Source organism: Zalophus californianus, chromosome X (assembly GCF_009762305.2).
Source record: "Zalophus californianus isolate mZalCal1 chromosome X, mZalCal1.pri.v2, whole genome shotgun sequence".
NCBI lineage: Eukaryota > Metazoa > Chordata > Mammalia > Carnivora > Otariidae > Zalophus > Zalophus californianus.
The window spans coordinates 97,499,056-97,521,734 of record NC_045612.1 but is presented as its reverse complement, the minus strand read 5'-3'; the positions used below and the strand labels follow the sequence as shown (position 1 = coordinate 97,521,734).

Below are 22,679 nucleotides of genomic sequence, written 5' to 3'. Positions count from 1 at the left end.
CTTTCAAAAATCTTTTAAGCTGCATACTTGTTTTGTGAGATTCTTAAGGGACATAATTCATGTTTACTAAAAAAATAATTTCATCCATAAAAAGATATATATGGTTTACTCTGAGCTTAATGGCCTAGAGGGATATTTATTCCCATTTAAAGAACTTCGAAAATTTTTCATTGGAAGTCTGTGTTTGTGTGGGGTTCCCTAAAAGGCAGAACCTGAGACAAATATTTTATTTGCAAGCTGATCTTTGGAAACTCTTCAGGAGATAGAAAAGTGAGACAAGAAAGGGAGGAAGGCATAAATGGTGCATTAGTAAGGTAGCTACTCCTGCAAACCAGTAGAGCTTAGACCCCCTGGAGACCTCTCGCCTGCCCATCATTGCTTGAGACCTGCTTCTTGGGGTACTAACTCTCCTGGGCACTTTGGTCTGCCCACTACAGAGACTGATCTAGCTTCAAACAAAACCCTGAGGCAGGGAGTAGCAAGTGTTTGCAGGAGGCAACCTTTCATATGTTGGGGTAAATGCCAAAAGTAGAGCGATAGAGCACTAATAGCAACAGATAAAGGGTCCAAATCAGTTGGAAAAAACATTAACTTCCATTTCCTATGCAGAACAATCTAGATTGTCATGATAGAAATCTTTGAAAGCCTCTCTTCTTCTGCAAGGCTATTCAGCATGCCAATTGTTTCCATGTGGCAAATATCACATAGAATGAAGACGGAGGCCAGATACAATGTTGGGCAGAATGTATGGGCATTTTTACACGCCATGACAGTTGCACATCCATTTAGGAAATTTGTTGTTCATTAAGTATCCTAGTGACATCTCATGGGCTTGCTGGGGATTTCCAGTGCATGACATTTCCTGAGTGGTATGTTTACTGCATAGTAGAAGGGTATTGTTCTATATCATGGTCCACTGCTTAATGCAGTCTGTCAACAGTCAGAAGGATGGTTTTCTCCCCTACTGAGTCTCTCAGATGAGAAACTTTCCAGGATTATTGTTATTGTCTCTGTAAGTTGATTTTCCATCAGAGTTAGAACTTTGGGGAAAATAGGTTCTAGCTTTTTCCCCCCAAATGAATCTCAGTGGTGATATTAACACATTCAACTCAAATAAAAAACACTCTGTTCTTAGTGCTGCAGATAGGGGCCATTTGCAATATATGTGAACATTTTCTCTGCAGTTTGAAGGTTCTTTTTTGAATCTACAGACATTTTTATAACTGGTTTACTAACATTTCAGTTGCTAAAAATGTGAGTTTTATTTCAGCACTGTTTTATGAAGGGAGAACAGTTAATTATGTCATGACAGGAGCACTACCCTTCCTTTATTATTTGTGAGTCTTATGAAAGGCTGAACTCTGGTGATGATTTTTGCTGAGTTATCATTTTGAAACTTTTGAATTATGGCATTCAGTATGACTTATGAAAATGAAATCTCCCATTGTTCACATCCTGCCTGAATTTACTAAGAATAAGGACATTTAATTCCATGACTAATGCAGTTATCGGCTTCACATCAGAAAACGGAGACATAAAAATCTGAGTTGTTGAAGGTCACAACTTTTCTTATCTGTAAAAAGAGGATGACAATGGAGCTTTATAAGTTTGTTATAAACTTAAATGTGTAATACTTACAAAGCACTGATAAAGTTTTATATAGTTGTTTTTTAAAAATACCTAAATCAGCTTCTTTTCTCTTATTTCTTTTTTGCTTTCTATATTAGATGTAAAAAGGAGCTATGAAGTTTTCTACAAAGATATTGTATAAATTAAAGGACATTCATTTTTGCCCAAGTTGTATACTTTATGACATCATTAGAACCTTCCTTGATAACAGTCTTGAGGTACTGGCTGCTGTGTTAAGATGAATTTGAATACTGCCCTATTTCAATAGCTGGTTCTGTGAAAGGCAGCTTTCCAGATTCTCATTCACATTGTCTGTCTTTAAATGTAGCCAAGTGCTTTAATGGAAAGAATACTAGATGATGACCTTGAGTTAGTCCTGTTCAGTCATTATTGGCCTTGGGACATCAGGAATTCTGTCTTTCTTTCAGTTTCTGTAGTCTCTGTGGAACTCTGCAAGTTACCTATAAAATGAACTGATAAATTCACAAAGATCCCTTCTAGCTCTAGTATTTAATGTTTTGTACCTGTGAGTTTTTGTGTTTTGGTTTGGTTTCTGTGTTAGTCGACTCAGGCTGTGATAATAAAATACCATAGACTACTTAAACAACAGAAATTTGTTTCTCCTAGTTGTGGAGTCTGGGGGAGGCCAAAGGTCAGGGTGCTGGCAAGGTAGAGTCGATTTGAGACCTCTTCTCTTGGCTTGAAGGCAACTGCCATCTCGCTACATGCTCATATGACCTATTCTTTGTGCACACAGAGTGAGAGAGAGCAAGCTTTCTGCTGTCAGTTCCTATAAAGACACTAATCAGGTCATGAGGGACCCATCATCTAACTTTAATTACCTCCCAAAGGCCCCATCTCCAAGCACCATTACATTTGGGGTTAGGGCTTCAACATATGAATTTTAGGGTGACATAAATTTTCAGTCCATAACAATCTCTTAAATGATTGATTCTGTACCCAGTTTATAAGCCTCCCTCACCTTTTTAAAAATCAGTTTCAATTTACACCTCAATGGATTTGATAACATGTAATTAATGAAGAGCAGCTCAGGTCTCTTGGCTACTTTGTATCTAGGTGCTCAGTCTTTACAGGGGTCTAGTAGCACACCAGGAGCTCACTTGGGGGGGGGGGGGTTATTTTAGAGGAATGGTTCTTTGCTATATAGAATATAGTATATTTTCAGAACTCTAGGGCTCTGCTCTGCAACTTTCCTATTGCGGGTTGCCAGAGACTTGACACAGTATCATTATCCATACTGAATACCTCTAGCATCATCAGATCCAAGTCATATGACCCAAGTGTTAATGCAAATTGTTTCTCACACTGAACTTGCTGAAAAGCCCTCTCTCAAAATGGATCCCACCCAAAACAGATGAGTCATCATGTATATGGATAGCAGCAATGTCCCCAAGTCATGTATATGCTGAAGCAACAACATACAGTGCTTTGTCCTCAGTGGCTAGAATACATGGAAAGTAGCATTGGCCCGTTTCATCATTACTTTCACTGACCTACTTGCGAAATCTTTAACTCTGCCAGATTAGAAGTCCTAGTTTCCAGGGGGGAATAAACTAACAGGGACACTTGAAGAACTCCCCTGAATTGAAAGGTAAAACTACCACATGTCAATTTGGGACTCCTTACGTCAGTGGAAAAGCAAGCAAAGCGGTACTGAAGTAGGTGATGGAATAGGAGCAAAGGGACGTTTATTGTTCCTTCCATCCCAAGAATTGCTATAAATGGGTGGTATTAACAATCCACCAGCTCAACAAGTGAAAGGCTACTGAGGACACAGACCCTTTGGAAATGAAGTTTTGGTTCACCCTACCAGGAAAGCAACCCAGACGAGGCTATAAGTACTGGAAGATGAAGATGGAAATCTCGAGTTCCAGTGAAAGAAAAGGTGTATGTCTATTACAGCCTCAAGACCAGGTACAACAGTAATCATGAAAGTGTATTTTTAGGAAATTACAGCTGACAAGGATTGGATTTTCACCTTCGTGGTGCAACTAGATTGAAGGGGTACAATTGAGTACCCTATTTTTTGCCCTTCCCCAGGTTCTCTTGGACCTATATGACCCCACAACCGCCGCTTAAAGACTTTCCCACCTGCTTCGTGGACAGTCTCATCCATCACTTTCATGGACACACGGACACACTGCCAGCTGGCTCAGCCTCTCAGGATGATACTAGGCTTCCCCATGGTCCCAGAGCAGGAGCCACCACAGCTCAGACACCCTGGGGCTACAACCTAGAGAAGCTATTGTTCATCTCACCCCTTTGTAGTTTATATGATGTCCTGCATTATGAAATGGGGTGGGGGGTGACTTTCCTAGTGGTTGCCTGGAAGAGCTCAGTAACACAACCTGGAGGTTTGGGAAATTAACGTTCTGTGTGGCAAGCTTGAATCCGTGTGATACAGTAAACAAGATTTCGTTAATTCCTACTGATTTTCTTCCTCACACATATTCTTCTGAGGTAAAATGGCTTTATATAGCCTCTCGGGCTGGCCCATGGGCTCAAGCAAACAGCTACATTTTCTTACAATACTGTGGTAAGCTTGATAATACAGCCTGTTACCTTTATGTTCCTTTCTTTTTATGTGTATGTTTTCCTTTTCGCCTCAGTTCCTCCCCTGTCACATCACTTGCTTCCCTGGGATTTCACACTCCTCCTACCCCATCCGCAATGAAACATTAGAATTTAAGCTTTGTGAGAAATTGTTTTCTAAGGAACTTGGACTCAGAGGATGCTTAATGATTCGGTGCATGCATGCAGTGGGCTGTGTATAAGAGGAAATCCTGGGAAGATGAGGGAGACTTCTTGTCATAAGCAGGAACCGGAGGTCAATTGGAAAGAAAATCATGAAGAGAAATGAGGCAACGTGAGATGCGTGAAACAGAAGAAGAAAACAGAAGCATGAACATCATGAAGGAGGGGAATTGCCAGATTTAAGCATTAAGCTTCCCTTGAGGTTTTTCTTAGGGGCACGGAAGGGTAATGAATTTGAAATATGAAACGAAGCGTCTTGTTGACAGAGAACAAATTTGAATTCTCAGAAGAGAGCAGCCTGTCAGGAATCTGTCTTCCTTTTTGTCCTTGAAGATTTTTAGGAAAAGAATTCTGTGCAGATATTTATATTACAATCAACACTGTTACATGTTGAGATAAAACAGAGGTATGGCTTGGCTATTGCAAAGTGACCAAGAAGCAAAAAATACCAAGGAAATCAAAGAGTATTAAAAGCATTATGCGAATGGTCTTATGATCTTGACTCTTTTAAGGGTTTTCTCTACAAGTCTGGATCCTAGTTTAGGGTCAAGAAATAAACTAATTTCCAAAGTTTTTTTCAGGGCCAAATCAAGTTGGAACATTCTCTGGGGCCAGAGAGCAAATATAAATGTCTATTATCTTCTGTATCATTTATTCTCAAACTTTAATATGTATCTAAATCATGGATCTATTAAAATATAGGTTGCTGGATCCCACATCCAGAGTTTCTAATTCAGTAGTTCTAAGGTGATGATGAGAATTTGAAATTCTAAAATGTTTCTTGGAGATACTTATGTTGCCAAACTGGGAGCCAAACAATGGAGGGGTAATATTTTATCTGAATCTAAGACATCATTTTAAGATCTATGATTAAAAGGAAAAAAGTAAGGAATTCTCTTACTGGATATCCATGGGAGACTGTCAGAAGTACAAATGTGAAGTTTAGAACCAAGACTGTTCTAGAAAGATTTACAGTGGAGTGCTAGAATAATTTCCCACTTAGTTTCTTTGAACATTTGAAAATTAAATTTTTAAATGGGTGTTTCATAAATAGCTAGCAGTTGCATTATGAATCTCTATAAAAGGTCCATCCTACAGCAATTTTTTTTCTGCTGCATAGGCATAAAGTAAATCTTTCTGGAAAACTATCTGGGTGGATTAGCTGAAAATTTTTTTTAAAACAGCTGTATTGAGTATAATTGGTATACAAAACTACACATTTAATGTATACAACTTGATAAGTTTGGAGCTGTGCATATACCGTGAAATCATCACCACAGTCTAAGTAATAGACATATCTATCTTTTGGCTTCCTTCTGTTCCATGGAGGGGGGAAAAGATGCTAAAGCATGTACGTACCTTTTTTTTTTTTTCCCATGAGACAACTCTGATTCCCTCAAGCATATCTCCGAATATCTGTTGTGAGAAATCAAAGAGGCATTGAAAAATTGCTGTTTGGAATTATCAAAGCAATAGCAGCTGTATTGTAGGATTGAATTTGTCTTAAAATATAGACTACATATGTCATGAGGCAAATAGTTCTTTACCTCTATGATTCAAGGGTGTTAGGTGAAAATGGACTAAGCCAACGGTGTGCATCTTCACTGCATATTAGGGCTTTTAAAAACTCCAAAATCCTGGCCTCATTCCAAATCAATTAAATCAGTCTGGGGATGAGACCCAGGCATCAGTGTTTTTAAAGACCCCCAGTCATTCCTATGAGCAGACAGATGGAGAATCGTTTATCTAAAAAGAAAACAGGTCAGTCTGTTTCTGAGGCACCTGGGTGGCTCAGTCTGTTAAGTGATTGCCTTTGGCTCAGGTCATGATCCCAGAGTCCTGGGATCAGTAGAGCCCCACATCGGGCTCCTGCTCAGGAGGGAGTCTGTTTCTCCGTCTCACTCTCCCTCTCCCTCTGCCCCTCCCCCCCTTGTGCGCTCGCGCTCTCTCTCTCTCTCTCTCTCTCTCTCTCTCTCTCTCTGTCAAATAAATGAATAAAAATGTTAAAAAAAAAAAAAAAAAGTCTGCTTCAGGACCAGAGTGCCATTTTGCATGAAGACAATCTTTGACTTTCTGAAGAGAAAATTTTTGTTTCCTTAAATTAAAACAGCTTCACTAAATTTGTTGAAACACTTGAAAAACGCTGAGAATATATTTTCATAATGACCCACGGGGAGTGGAAAGATGTGTAAGAGCTAGGGACTGGGAAGTGGTGGGGCTCTACATTCAGGCTTGTAGGACTTCCTCAGGATTGGGGAATAAAATAAGTAATAAAAGAAAAGTCATGATAAAGAGATCAGTGGAGCTTTGGAGGAACACGTAGGCCCTAGTTAGGAGTGAATGGCCACAATATTGAGGCATTGTTAAATTGCACAGGAACCCTGTTGAAACTGGGTCCTCAGCACCCCCTGCCAAACCCCTAATTTCAAGGCACCTTAAATTTTGGGGGCCCTGGGGCTGAACAAGCATCTGAGGAGGACTCCTTTTCATAGTAGCTGTCACTTCACCTAAAGACCTCTAGTAGAAGTGACGCATGTTTATGCTCTTAGTCTTCTTGTGGTCCCCATCCAAATTCCCTGCTATGGATACTCCCATTGAAACCTCTCGGAAATCTATTTCCTAGAACAAGAAAATGGGTCTTTTGTTTAACCGACAGGTTGTCATGATGGGGGAGAGAGCCCAGCACCTATACTTCAAGCCACCTATGAGGTACGGAGGTAGTGTGAGAATCCCCTAAGCCAGGCAAAATCAAAGTACAATCATTCTCTGTTTTCCTTTGCAAGCCCTCTGCTTTCCAAAGAAGAAAGATCTGACGTGAATTATTGGCTGGGTGGTATATGGGAGAGTTCCTGAGGGAAAGGATAGAAATTCAAGGATCTTAAGCCAAAAGTTAGAGTCAAATAAAATATAAAAACAAAAAAATGAAGGAGGGGAGGGGAAAGCTGATGTTGGGACTTCCAGAACGGTGCATGGCTGGGGCCAGGGTTGAAAGGGGAGGCTCCATAGAGGGAACCATGGGGCCCTGAGCTTGGTGATGTGGCCGGCTTCCAAAAAGGAATGTTGTGTCAGAAAAAAGATGTTTATGGGTAGAAAGGACATTGTTTCCTGGGTGCTCTGCCATTTTAAGCAGTGTTGTTCTCTCCCTTCTTTTTCTTCATAGCAGAACCTGATTTCATGAAGGACTTTATCAGTCGTTAATATTGGGTGGGGATTTAATCTCAGAATGTTGGCTCTGTGAAGATTATATGCATGGCCACGCCTATCTTAAAATTACAGAAGGAAATCTTCATCAGTTTTAAAGCAATTTTAATTGCCAATACACACTAGAAATGAATTTTGAGAGGAAAAGAGAAAATTTCCCAAATATCGATTAGATTTCTCATCAGTTAAGAGGTTGTATGGATTAATTTTTTTTTTAAATATTTTTACAAGGGCGCCTTGGTGTCTCAGTTGGTTAAGCGTCTGTTGGTTTCAGCTCAGGTCAGGATCTCAGGGTCCTGGGATCAAGCCCTGTGTCAGGCTCCAGGAGTCTGTTGCCTCTCTCCCTCCCCCTCATCCTCACCCTCTGCCCCTCCCTCTTAGCCTCCCCCACACTCACTCTCTAGAATAAATCTTAAAAAAAATTATTGTTATATATAAAGAAGACTGATAATCTTAGGATTATATGTAGAAAATAGAGCCAATAGAAAAGAGTGCAACCATAAGAATAGCATCAAGTCAATTAAAATCTATAATATATGAAGGCTTGAGAAAGAAATGTGAAGGACAAGAGTAACTCACTTGTGAATTACATTTGCAGTGAGTAGAATAAGGAAAAAGATGGGCTGATGTTATGATAATAGATTACAGAAACACCTCATCTCATGTTCCTTATGGGTTTTTTCCCCATCAAGTAGAGTGATTATTAAAAAGAAAATTAAAGAACAAACACATGAATTAAAAAGAAACTCTAGGCTGCAAGTTGGTGAAGTGTTTCAAGTAGAACAGTTCCCAGTTAAGGAGGAATATGTGTTTAGAGTGCTTGATGGATCTTTCCACATATAGGTTCTTTGATACAAAGTGAAATCTGGGTGGACAGCCTGTCTGTTCCTCTCCCAGTGTTCTCCTGCCAAGTTGTCAGATTAATAAATAAATAAAATCTTTAAAAAAAATTTACAAAAAAATGCACCTAAAGACTTGAAAGTATGAGAACTGTTTGAAAAACCAAATTTACTTTTAAAAGATTTTGCTCTATAGAGGAATAATATATAATGAGGTTGTCAAAGAATTTTTAGTGTTCTCCCAAGAGTCAGAAAGATGTGGAAATTTGCCAGAAGGTTAGATATGTACACATGCATTTCTAGTTTTCAGTTTGGGAAGGCGAAAAAGTGATATGATCTACAGTCTTGTTAGAGTAATATCGTTAGAGAGTCAGCCATTATTACAGATAAATAATAGGATTTTTAAATACTGTCATTTTTTTAAAATATACTTTTTAAAGTGAGCCCTAATCACTCAGGGCTCTTAGATTCACTAAGAATAAATTATAAAAAGTCAAATTTATTTTTTGGAAGAACAACTAGATTAATGAAATGCAGAATATGTAATATATCTGGATTTCAAGAAAGTCTTAGAATATACTATTATTCTCTTAGGGAAGAAAGAATAGTAAAACTAAAGCTGAATAATCATATATTTAGGTGATTTTGTATCTGGTTAGTTTATCATGGCTTAAATGCTGCTTATTAATGATTTGGGGCATTTCCACAGGCCACTGTCTTCAGCACTACCCTCCTTCATCTCAGTACTTTGGTTGAAATCGTAAAAGGTTTCTTACTTCCGAGTACCTAGCACAATAATTGGTATGAAATAGACTATGTTCAACGGCAGAATGGAAATATAAGAAAATTCTTAGTAGTTGGAAAGGTGAAATGGACCCACATATGCTCATATTTTTGTTTTTGTTTTTAAGTAAACTCTATGCCAACTGTGGGGCTTGAACTCACGATCCCGAGATCAAGAGTCGCATGTTCCACTTCCTGAGTCAGCCAGGTGCCCTTCATATTTTTGTTTTTTAATGCTACAGAGAAATAGTTTACACTTGAGGTCGGAATTGATTAAGGGTAGAATGAATTGCCCAAAGAAGTAGTGAGCTCTCTGGCATTGGCTGAAGTGTAGTTTGATTAAATCCAGATAGTGGTTACAAGAAAAATCAAGAAGTAACAACATGGCTTAATTAGCAGGCTTTAAGGCCCCTTCCACTTTTGAGAATATTAAGTATTTCTGAAGTGCCTACCATGAGTAGGTCATTATTTCCATAGTAGTGGATTCAAACTAGCATAGAGCCTTGGCCTTTAAATATCTCACAATTAAGTTGTTCCACCAGTGTACCCTTCAGAAGATATCCGGCATTTGAGCACTGCTCAGCACGTCCACCTTCACCAGCCTGGTCCAAGCTCCTCTCTGGTCTGAATTCATGTCCCTGAACAGAGCTCTCCACTTCTTCCTTGTCCCCTTTAGTCTGATCTCAATAAGGCAGCTTCCTTACTATTCCTCAAGCATGCCAAGCAAACTCCCAGCTCAGGACCTTTGCTTTTGCTGTTTGCTTTACCTGAAATGTTTTGCCAGATACCCGCATGGCTCTGTCATTGCTTCCTTCATGTCTTGACCAAAAGTCCCATCTTAGTGAAACCTTCCCTGGCCACCTGAACTCTCCATACTGACACTTAATACCCCCTCTTTTATTTTTCTCTTTAACACTTAACACTACTTAATATACTACATATATTAATTTAAAATCCTACCTGTGTACATCCCTACCAGCATGTAAGTGCCATACTTTTTTATCTATTTAGTTTTCTGCTCTATTCCATGTTTAAAACAGTGCCCGGCAGATTTGGCAATCAATACATATTTGTCAAAGGAACAGAAGAAGTGATAAAAGTCCATAATGGGAACAGCCATGTTTATTAAGCAGTCATTAGGGGCCTGGCACAGAGCTAAGCACTTTGTATGCTAATGTGGCCCCGAGTCCTCATGACAACTGAAGCCACAGGTAACAGGGAAGAAAACCAAGGTTCAGAGAAGTCAGGTAACTTGTTTAAGGTCACACAGCTGATCAGGGCTGGGCCAAGATAATGTTCAAGCGTCCACAGCCCCATCATTGTCCAGCTCACACAATCAAAACATGTCTCACCTTACGCTTCTCCTCATCCTCAACTTAGAGGAGTGAGGCACATGTCTTCTAGAGAGAACAGGCTATTGACCTTGATTTTTTTTTTTACAGGGGAAGATTGAAGGCATTTTCCAGCATGGATTTAGTAGATTTTACTTGGTGCTGCATCTCAGGGAGGTGAAGACCTTTGGGTTGCCATGGTAACGGAGAGCAGGTGCTTGTAAACTCATTTCCTGTGGAGTGATGATCCCTTCTCCTTAGTTTTAGCTGGGAACAAATCGTAATTTATGATGTGTCTGTCGCCGGTGCTGCTTGTTTTGTAGACCTATGTCTGATTTTTTTCTTTTCTCTTTTTTATTTTGAAAGTTAATTAACCGCATGACAAAATTTGGAGAAAATAAGAGAAAATTCGTAATCCCTCAACCCAACACCACTTCATCATCATTCATTCTTCCTTTTATTATTGAAATATAATTCATAGGTCATAAAAGTCATCATTTTAAAGTATAGAAATGAGCAACTTTTCTTATATTCACTGTATTTCTACAAGGTTCTGCAGAGCATTTTCACCATCCCAGTGTTTCTCACTCTGTACTCACTAGCAGTCACTCCCCAGTCCCCTCTTCTCGAAGCCCCTGGCAGCCATGAATCTATTTTCTGTGTCTATAGATTTGTCTATTCCGGACATTTCACATAGATGGAATCCTACACCATGTGGTATTTTGTGACTAGCTTCCTTAGCATCATGTTTTAAGGGTTCATTTATGTTGTAGCTTCATTCCTTTCAATTGTCAAATACTCCATTATATGGATAGACCACACTTGTTAACCATTCCTCAGTTGATGGACATTTGGGTTCTGTCATTCATTCTGATGTTTATTTTTTAGAGAGCAATGCTGCCTCCGCCATCTATTAGCGCTTTCGCATTGGGAAAATGTCTTCGTGTTTATGAGAGAAAATAAATCTCTTCAACTCTTAATGATATTAATCCTGGTTTCATAAGATTTTTTTAACTTTTTCTATTTTTTTTATTTCTGAGGATTAAATGAAATGAAGTATGCAAACTGTTCAATGTGCAGTGGATTCCTAGGAATATTTATGTCCCCCCCATACATTGTCTTCTTTTCCATTATTTTGTTCTCTGCCCTGCCACCCAACAAATACCACTGTTCCTAGTGAGCTTTCTTAGAGATACATTTGAATTTTTTAATTTTCACAAGGTAGTATGTGATCAATAGACGGGGCTGCGCTGGTATACAAAAGCTGAATCTCTCCCCATGACCTTGGCTTCTCTTATAAAACCTCTGCCTCTCTGCCTTGTTAGTGCTGAGGGCACAGGACATCTCTGTGTCTCAGAGCCAAAGCACCACCTGAAGCTCATGGGCCCATCTTGCCTACCTACACTAAATTTATCACTATTCCCTAGAACTCATTTACATACACAATTCCTCACATCCTCTACTCTGTTCAGTCTCTTCAAAAGCTCTGAAAGCTAGCATCTCAGATCTGTCCCTTATTAGCTGTATGAACTTCAATCTTTTTTCCCTCATCTATAAAATATAGATAACAGATGTAAGTTCATAGCTGTTGTTAGGATTAAATGAGATAATGCACTGAAATGCTCCACAGCAGGATGCCTGGGTGGCTCAGTCAGCTGGGTGTCTGCCTTCAGCTCAGGTCATGATCGCGGGGTCCTGGGATAGAGCCCCACATCGGGCTCCAGGCTTAGCGGGGAGCCTGCTTCTCCCTCTGCCTGCCATTCCCCCTGCTTGTGCTCTCTCTCTCTGACAAATAAATAAAATCTTTAAAAAAAAATAAAAGTGCTCCACAGCATAGTTGACAAACTATGCAAGGAATGAACACCTGAAGCCTCAAGAGAGAATAGAAGGAAAATCTTAATTGTCTTCTCTCACTATTCACCCTTGTTTTCCTTCATTTACAGACTATTTTGCCTGCTTCTATTCTTCTTTATACTTCTTTACAGAGAGGGAAGCCCTTAGACCATTCTCCAATTTTTGGTCTCTAGTCATTTCCTGTATTCTGTCATACACTCACATGCACACACACCCTATCTGGCATCTTATTTTATACTATTTGATAATTTCCCATAAGTCTGGTTTTGTATTAAGAAAATCTGTTCCTTGGAGCACCTGGGTGGCTCAGTCAGTTAAGCGTCTGACTCTTGATTTCGGCTCAGGTCATGATCTCAGGGTTGTGAGACCAAGCCCTACATCGGGCTCCATACTCAGCGGGGAGTCTGCTTGAGATTCTCTCTCCCCCTCTGCCCCTCCCCCCACTCACATGTTTGCTCGCTCTCTCTAAAACAAATAAATCTTTAAAAAAAACTATTCCTATTCATTCTTATTTAGCCAATCACCTTTTGTTGAATAGTTTGATTGTTTTACCTTCATAAATGTTATGATGATGAACAACCTTGTAGCTAAAGTTTGTGCACATTCATAATTATCTACTGAGACTAAATTGTCATATTCTAAATTTCTTAATCAAAGGGCACATACATTTTTTTAAGTCTTTTGATAGCACACTGAATTGCCTTTCAGAGAAATTGTACCAATGATCAACAAATAAGACATTGTAACATCTGTCTCGTTCATCACCCACCAAAAGGGAGCAATGAAGTATTTGCTGTTTTTATAGGCAAATGTAATTAAATTGTGATATTATTCTATGCTTCATAATTAAGACTGAACATATCTTCATATGCTGATTGGGCATTTGCATTTATTCTGTCAGGAATTGCCCATCATTTTTAAACCCATTTTTCGATTGGGATATTTTCTCTATCCCCTTTTTTTCTAATAGATGTTAAAGATATTGAATACTGAACTCTTTGTTGGATATCATGCTGGCTTCTCTAGAAGTATCAGAGAATCAGTATGCTGAGGATTGACTGGCTGCCTTCATTCTAGGGATTGTAAATAAGTTGTTCACAGGACAGGGTAGGGTATGTGTGAAGCACTTGCTGGTCAATAATTTTAGATCTGGAAAGAAAATGCTTTTAACACAAAGAAAGATAACATATAATTTCAAGCAAATTTTTTATATGAGTGAATTTTGACTTCATTCCCTTATACCAAAAATACTAAACACCTTGTAGGTTACCAAACACAGCTCTTGGCACTGGTTGTCTTCAAGAACATCAGTCAAGCTCCCTCCATTTTTTGAAGCTTAATTCTAGTAGAGGCTCATAGTCCTCAGTGCTCACATACTTCCTGCTCTGTATCCTGCCCCAGTTTACTGATATCCCTCTCCCTTGGGTCGCATCTTCATAGGATTTTTCTTTTCTTTTAAGATTTTATTTATTTATTTGAGATAGAGATAGCATGAGCAGGGGAGGAGCAGAGACAGAGGGAGAGGTTGAAACAGGCTCCCTGCAGCGGGGCTTGATCTCAGGACCCTGAGATCACGACGTGAGCTGAAGGCAGAGGCTTAACCGACTGAGCCACCTGGTGTCCCAGCATTTTTCTTTATGATCTTGAACTCAACACTGAATCCGAACTATAACATGCCTAAGAGTGTTGCCATTTCAAAAACAATTCATTCAGCAAATGTTTATTGGGCCCCTGCTGTTTTCCGGTCTCTATATTATCATCTCTTTGTACCATATATTTATTCCCACAGGGCCATCTACAAAATAATACTTTAACCCAAAGGACATTGGTTGAAAAATTAAGGCAGGCTGGTAAAATATACTCAAATTGGGCAAAGAGGGGAGCAGAGGAGGGTAAACTTTTTACGATTGCTTTTTAAACCTCCTTACTTGGCGTTACTTTATTTCACAGTGGATTTCATAACCCCTGATGCCGTATGTCTCTTTGAGCTGGAGGGCATGATGGCTATGATCAGTGACAGAGGAAGCAAATGAAATGATCATTTCTAAATTCAAAGAGGATTATGCCATTCCAAAATAAACAGGAGATTCAAAATATTCACATGGCATTTGTTTAAACTATAATGTTTGCCTAGTGTACAAAAAAAGGCAATTGTTGCCGGTAGGGTTATTAATCCCTTGCCTGAGACATTAACTTGAGGAATCATAGTGTTACCAATCAAGTATCCATCTTGAAAATGTCTCCCCTGCACTGAAATGGTGACATATAACACTGCAGGCTAAACTCATTCCACTGGCATTTGGGGTTCTGAAATCTACCAGCCAGTAAAGGTTTGATCCCAGCTTCCATCCTCATAGAAGAGTTGATGAACCAGGAGCTTTTCTAATAATAGGGAACACCACATAAACGGAGTATTCACAACGTAAGTTCTATTGTTATGAAAGAAAATCGCTCTGAATAAACAAAACTCTCCTATCATTGCTGCTCGAGAACTATCTACCTCTTTTATGTGGTGAGGCTATAGTAAAAATTCGTATTGCTTTCAACTTATGTGGACTGCTTTCCTGAGAGTAAAAAAGCTATTCAGCATCCAGTTTTTTTCTAACAACAATGTGAGTTTTGGCAGATTGTGAAATCATGTGGTATTTGTCTTTCTCTGACTGATTTATTTCACTTAGCATTATACTCTCTAGCTCATCCATGTCTTTGCAAATGGCAAGATTTTATTCTCTTTTAATGGCTGAATAATATTCCATTATACACACTCACACGTACATACATATCACATATGCTTTATCCATTCATCCACTCATGGACACTAAGGTTGTTTCTGTATCTTGGCTATTGTAAGTAATGTTGTAATGAACATGTGGGTGCATTGATCTTTTCAAATTGTGTTTTCGTTTCCTCAAATACCCAGAAGTGGAATTGCTAGAATATATGGTAGTTCTATTTTTAATTTTTTGAAGAACCTCCATACTCTTTTCCATAGTGGCCGTATCAATTTACCTTCCTACCAACAGTGCTCAATTGTTCTCTTTTCTCCATATTCCTGGCAACACTTGTTACTTCTTTTCTTTTTGTTGATAACCATTCTGACAGGTTTGAGGTGATCTCTCATTGTGGGTTTTTTTTTAAGATTTTATTTATTTATTTGACAGAGTAAGCGCAAACAGGCAGAGGGGCAGGGAGAGGGAGAAGCAGGCTCCCCGCTGAGCAGGGAGCCCAATATGGGACTTGATTCCAGGACCCTGGAGCTGAAGGCAGACGCTTAACCCACTGAGCCACCCAGGTGCCCCCCTCGTTGTGGTTTTGATTCATATTTCACTATTTGATTAGTGATGCTGAGCATCTATTCATGTATCTGCTGACCACCTGTATGTCTTCTTTGGGGAAAAATGTCTGTCCAGGTCCTCTGTCCACTTTTTAATTGGATTGTTTTTTCCATCCCTTTGCTTTTAACCTATATGTGTCTTAACATTTAAAGTGGTTTTCTTGGGATGCCTGGGTGGCTCAGTCGGTTAAAGCATCTGCCTTCAGCTCAGGTCATGATCCCAGGGTCCTGGGATTGAGTCCTGCATCGGGCTCCTTGCTCAGTGGGGAGTCTGCTTCTCCCTCTCCCTCTGCTTCTCCCTCTGCATGTGCTCTCTCCCTCTCTCTAACAAATAAATAAAATAAAATCTTTAAAAAAAAGTGGTTTTCTTATAGACAACATATAGCTAGGTCTTATTTTTTGATCCACTCTGACAGTCTCTGTCTTAATTGGTATATAGTTGGATTAATATCTATCATGTCACTGTTTCTATTTATTGACTTCTTTTTGTCTTCCATTTTTTTCTGCCTTTTGTGATTTTAATTGAGCGTTTTATGTGATTCCATCTTCTCTTCTTTCTTAACACGTAGATTATACTTTTTTACAGTCTTTAGCTGTTGCCCTAGAGTTTGTAATATATATTTACAATTAATACAAGTATATTTTCAAGTAACACTATACTGCTTCACATGTAGTACAAGTACCTTACAAAGACAAAATATTCTTGGAGCGCCTGGGTGGCTAGTTAGTTAAGCGTTGACTCTTGGTTTTGGCTTAGGTCATGATCTCGTGGGTTGTGAGATCGAGCCCCGCATCAAGCCCCACGTTGGGCTCCATGCTCACTGGGGAGTTGGCTTGGTATTCTCTCCCTCTGCCCCTCCCCCATGCATGCATGCTCACGCCCTCTCTCTAAAATAAATCTTTAAAAAGAAAAAAAATTCTTTTTAAATAATGGATCACTTACTTAATTAGGTTCCTTGTAAGAAATTTAGAACACCAATTTGTAAGGGTAAACTCCATTTGTGAGAGAAAACAAAGGGCAAGCTAGCCCTGGAGCTGAGGAACAGCTTTGATTTTTGGTAGGATTTGTGAGTCCACAGATTTCTGATCAACTTTGCTGCTCCGTAATCTCTTATTTCTCTTTCTCTGTGTCAAAGATCTCACTTTCCTGGTGTCTGGGTTTATGCATCATCTTCTTGAAGTGAGAAGCATCAGTGAGAAGTTTGGGGATTTTCACACCCCTGATATAATTTTGGTGGAGGTGGCAATGACAAATTTGTGTTGTGTTCCACACAGAGGAACTCGATTGAGGGCCAGAGGTCTGGTCACAAGTAGCAAACCACTGCTCAGCTGCTTCAGGAAGACCGCCCTCTTGCCTCTGTGGTGCCCAGTGAGGATGATTAGAATGGTGCTAGGAGTGATGCCATTTCCAGTTTCCTCACATGCTAACTGAATGTTTTGGGTTTTTTTGTTTTTTGGTTTTTGTTTTGTTTTTTTGTTTTTTTTTTTTTTTACTGTCATTCAACAGCTTTCAAGGCACATCTTGAGTAGGATAAAACCCAGGCATTTTGTGAAGTTTAACCACTCAGTTTCCACAGTTCTTGTCACCATCAACTGGTTTTGTGACAGTAGCAAGAACTGGATTGATCCTGGATTGAGCAGCTGAATACTTCCTCTTGTACATAGCCTTTCTAGAATACATAGCCGATTGGAAATATCTAATCTCTCTGACTAGGACTGGGTTTTGGCTGCAGTGGGGCTGCTCTTTCTTGGCATTTTAGCCTTGAGGTTACCCTTCTTAACCTTGCCACCAGTGTCAGTCTTCTTGGCTTCAGGTTTCCTCTCCTTGGTATCTGACTTCTCAACTTTCTCACCTGCCACCTTGCAAGATGTGAAGGAAAATGAAATATTCTTAATTCCTCCCTCCAGTTCCTTGTATAATCGGAGTCATTTCATTTCACCTATATATAAGCTTACATAATAGTATGTGTGTATATATGCATACATAGTCAAATGCACTGTTGCTATTATTATTTTTAACTGTTCAAAAGATCATAAAAAATTTTTTAAATGTTTTTATTTTAGGGACACGTGGGTGGCTCAGTTGGTTAAGTGTCTGCCTTCGGCCCAGGTCATGATCCCAGGGTCCTGGAATCGAGCCCCCACATAAGGCTTCCTGCTCAGTGGGGAGCCTGCTTCTCCCTCTCCCTCTCCCTCTGCCTGCCGCTCCCCCTGCTTGTGCTCGCTCTCTCTCTGTCAAATAAATAGATAAAATCTTCAAAAAAAGAAAGTTTTTATTTTACCTTGAGGAGCTGCCAAATTGTTTTCTATAGTGGTTGCATCATTTTACATTCCTACCGGCAATGCCCAAGGCTTCTAATTTCTCTACAATCTCACCAACATTTGAAGTTTTCCTTTTTTTTTTTTATTTTTGTATAATAGCCATCCAAATGGATGTGAAGCGGTATCTCATTGTGGTTTTGATTTGCATTTCCCTGATGACTACCGATGTTTATTGAGCATGTTTTCACCTGCACATTGGCCCTTTGTATATCTTCTTTGGAAAAATGTCTGTTTAAATTCTTCATCATTGCGGTGCCTGGGTGGCTTCAGCATCTGCCTTCAGCTCAAGTCATGATCCCAGGGTCCTAGGATCAAGCCCTGCATTGGGCTCCTTGCTGAGTGGGGAGCCTGCTTCTCCCTCTCCCTCTGCCTGCCACTCTCCCTGCTTGTGTACTCTCTCTTTCACTCTCTCTGTCAAATAAATAAATAAAATCTTCAAAAAATAAAAAGTAAATCCTTCATCAGGCTTTTATTTGGGTGGGTTTTTTTGTTTTTGACTTGTAGGAATTCTTTTTATATTCCAGATATTAATTCCTTATCAGATATATGGTTTGCAAATACTTTCCCCCATTTTATGACTTTTCACTCTTTTGAGACTATCCTTTGCTATACAATAATAGTTGTTCATTTTGATTGGGTCCAATTTATTCTTTTTTTTTTTTAAACCTGTGCTTTGTCATACCCAAGCAAATCTCTACCAAATCCTGCATCAGAAAATTTTCTCCAACTTTCTTCTAAGAGTTTTATAGTTTTAGCTGTTATGACCCATTTTGAGTCCATTTTTATATATGATGTAAGATAAGAGTCCCACTTTTTTTTTTTTTTGGATGTCAATATCCAGTTTTCCCAGCAACATTTTGTTAAAAGACTGTCTTTTCCCCATTTAATGGTCTTAGCAGCCTTGTCAAAAATCATTTGACCATATATGAGAAGGTTTATTTCTGGGTTTTCTATTCCATTGATATATATGTCTGTCTTTATGCCAGTACTGTTACTGAACGATGTATTACAGCTGTGAACTCAGGAAATGAACCAGTAAGCCCTGGTGCACTGCTGCGGCCAACTACTCCATCCTGGGAAATCCCGAGAAGGCTGGACAAATTGAAAGCACAGCTCCTGGCTGGGCTTGCCAACACTGTTGCCTAACAAACTCAAATAAACTCATCACAAGAGAAGCCGATAACTCCAGAGATACGAGTTTGGAAAAAAGAAAGGGAGAAATTTATTTTGGGTGCCGACGGCTAGGGCAGGTGGCAGGCTCAAGCCTTAACAACCGACCTCTCTACCCACAAGATGGACACCTAGAGTTTTATAGACAGGGGTTTGGGGGGAACGTGCAAGAGAGCAGGTGGAGAGTGCATGATCATGGATGGGGGTCAGTATGTGTCCAGTGGTGATCATGGGCAGGGAAGGTGACATGTGGCGTGTGACCTAGACATTCCATTGCTATCAGGGCTTTTCTGGTCCGGTGGTTGGAATGTTCCAGTCATTGTCAACACCTCAAGAAACTGTAGTAAGAAATAACTGTTGGGGTCTATAGTCAACCAAGAGGGCTCACCAATGGTATCATACTATTTTGATTACTGTAGCTTTTTATTAAGTTTTGAAAGTAGGAAGTCTAAGTTCTTCAAATTTTTTCTTTTCAGCATTGTTTTGGCTATTCATGTTCCTTTGAAATTGCATATACATTTTAGAATGGGTTTTTCTGTTTTTGTGAAAAAATCATGGGGATGTCCGTAAGGACACCATTGAATCTGTAGATCTCTTTGGGTACTATTGTCATCTCAACAGTATACATCGTCGAATCCATGGGCATAGAATATCTTCCCATTCATTTAAGTCGTCTTCAATTTCTTTCAGAATTTTTGGTACTTTTCAGTATATAAATCTTCAGCCTCTCTGATTAAATTTATTCCTAAGTATTTCATTATTTTTGGTGTTATTTTAAATGGAATTTTTTTCCTTAGTTTCCTTTTCAAGTTGTTTGTTGTCAATATATAGAAATACAACTGATTTTTGTTTGTTGATTTTGTGTTCTGTATTTGTTTACTAGCTCTAATGGTTTTTTGTGGCATATTTAAGGTTTTCTACATAAAAGATCATGTCATCTGTAAAGACGGATAATTTTACTTCATCCTTTAGAATTTCGATGCCTTTTATTTCTTGCCTTTTTTCTGTGGCTAGAACTTCCAATTATATGTTGAATACAAGTGGCAAAAGCTGGCATCCTTGTTTTGTTCTTAACCTTAGGGAGGAATCTTTCTGTCTTTCACCATAGAGTATTTTAGCTCTGGGTTTTTTTCATACATGGCCTTTAGCATTTTGAAGAAATTTTTTTCTAGCTCTATTTTTTTAATGTTTTTATCATGAAACGGTATTGAGTTTTGGCAAATGTTTTTCTGCCTGTGTTGAGATGATTATGTGGGTTTTTTCTCCTTTAACCTGTGTTACATTGAATTTTGATATGTGGACCATCCTTGCATTCTAGAAATAATAATCGGTCATGGTGTACCTTCCTTTTACTATGGTAGTAAATTCTGTTTCATACTATTTTGATAGTGATCTTTGCATTGGTATTTTTTATTGAAGTATAGTTAACATACAATGTTACATTAGGTCCATGTGTACAACACAGTGATTCACCAATTTCATGCATTACTCATCACTCACCACAATAATTGTAGTCACCATTTGTCACCAAAGTTACTATAGTATTATTGATTATATTCCGTATGCTGTACTTTCATCTCAGTGATTTAAATATTTTATAACTGTAAGGGTGTACCTCTTAATCCCCTTCATCTGTTTTGCCCATCGCCCCACCCATCTCCCCTCTGGCAACCACCTGTTTATTTTCTGTGTTTATGAGTCCATTTCTGTTGTTTTTCTTTGTCAACAGAGATCCTTTAAAAAAAACAAAGTGTACAAAGTGTGCCCTTCTAGAAGTAGACTCTCTCCTGAAATACTCATAGAGAACCCGAAGTATTTAGGATGAAGCATAAAAATCATTATACTTGAATGATTTTGACCGGACAAATGGTTGTTTCTTATGGTTGAATCTAATCCATTTCATCTGTTTTCAAAACTTTAAAAAAATCGTTGCATTTCTACCATTTCCAATATTCCTCAAGATACTTACTGTTTTAGAAAGCACAATTTAAAAAAAAAAGGGCTGTGCTAGAAATGTGAGATCCCAAGCTGGAAAACAATGAATTAACATATTTTATAGGCCTATGTGTGTTGGGTTATGGATAATTTAATGATACATTGTGCTTTTAAAATAAATTTCCCAAATTCCACTTGGACAAACTTACATTGCTTTGAATCATCTACTGCTTGAAGATTATTTTAAACGTGAATTTTAACAGAAAACTAACAAGATTCAATTCAAAACAACCTAACCAACTAAATGTCAGTTTTTAAATTAGAAAAGGGTTACAGTCAGACCTGGACTTCCTCCTGACTTCTTTTAAGATATAAAATAATTCCATCCATTTCTTTTCTCACAAGCAAGTGGGTTCCTTAAGACAGTTTTGTGGGAAAGGAAAAACAATTTTACCTCTATCCTTCTAGGTTCTTGGCTGAGACAGTGCATGCGCACACGCACACGCGCGCGCGCACACACACACACACACACACACACAGTAATAAAACGACAGATTAACAAGAGAAAAAAACAGAAGTTTCATACCTCCTGTATGCATGGGAGAGACCCAGGAAAACTGAGTAATTCCCTGAAATGCGCCAAGCCACCGCCTTAAATACCATCTCCAGCTAAAGACAAAAGATGTTGGGTATAGGGAGTCCGTTATGGGAGGCTATCAGGAAAAGTACAGTAATCAAGGGTAAGCTTGTTATACGGATTTAGATCCCTGCCTTCTCCATTGATAGGAGTTTCTGGAGTTCGAGTGGTCCTTCTCTTCCTGGTACAGAGAGGGAGATGCCCTTACAATTGCAGGTTTCTCTTGTAAATGTCTCTTGCAAAAGGGTAACTTCTATTAGGTTTTCAGAGCTTTTGCTATGTCTGCTGCTTCTTAAAAATAATCAGCCTAGGGACACCTGGGTGGCTGAGTTGGTTAAGTGTCTGCCTTCAGTTCAGGTCATGATCCTGGGGGCCTGGGATCGAGCCCTGCATCGAGCTTCTTGTCCGCGGGGAGTCTGCTTCTCCCTCTCCTTCTGTCCTGCTCATTCTCTCTGTTTCTCTCTTTCTCTTTCAAATAAATAAATAAAACCTTAAAAAAATAATAATCAGCCTAAAATAATCTTTACGCCCAAAAGGGATATTTTAGGGTGGCAGATTCTGCTCCCCTTCCATTTCTTCCCCCCCCCCTTTTTTTCCCTACACAGGTACATGAAAACAAACTATTTTCAAAGAAGTATAATGTCTCAACCATATTCATTTAAACATCTACAGAACTAAGTACTGACTGATTCCACGTGGGCTCACGTAAGCTCAGCTTTCTCCCGGGAGCGAAGGGTCCCTCTGTATCCCCTTGTTCATCCTTGTTGACAGAATTGTGTGAATCTCCATCCCCTGGTGTCAGCTGTTGATGAAAGATCACACTCTCTTCAGGTAGTAACATCACTGCCCTTGATATGCTCTTCCCTTCC

General features: G+C 39.1%; 1 long non-coding RNA gene across 1 annotated transcript in view; it reads left to right on the top strand.

Annotated features, from left to right (window-relative positions):
• Positions 1-17,857, top strand: part of LOC113930281 — a 49,327-nt gene extending 31,470 nt beyond the window's left edge. The window contains exons 3-4 of the long non-coding RNA XR_003522500.1: positions 10,670-10,772; positions 17,811-17,857. This is a non-coding gene — a long non-coding RNA (uncharacterized LOC113930281). The remainder of the gene's footprint in view (positions 1-10,669; positions 10,773-17,810) is intronic.
• Positions 17,858-22,679: the final 4,822 nt, after the last annotated feature.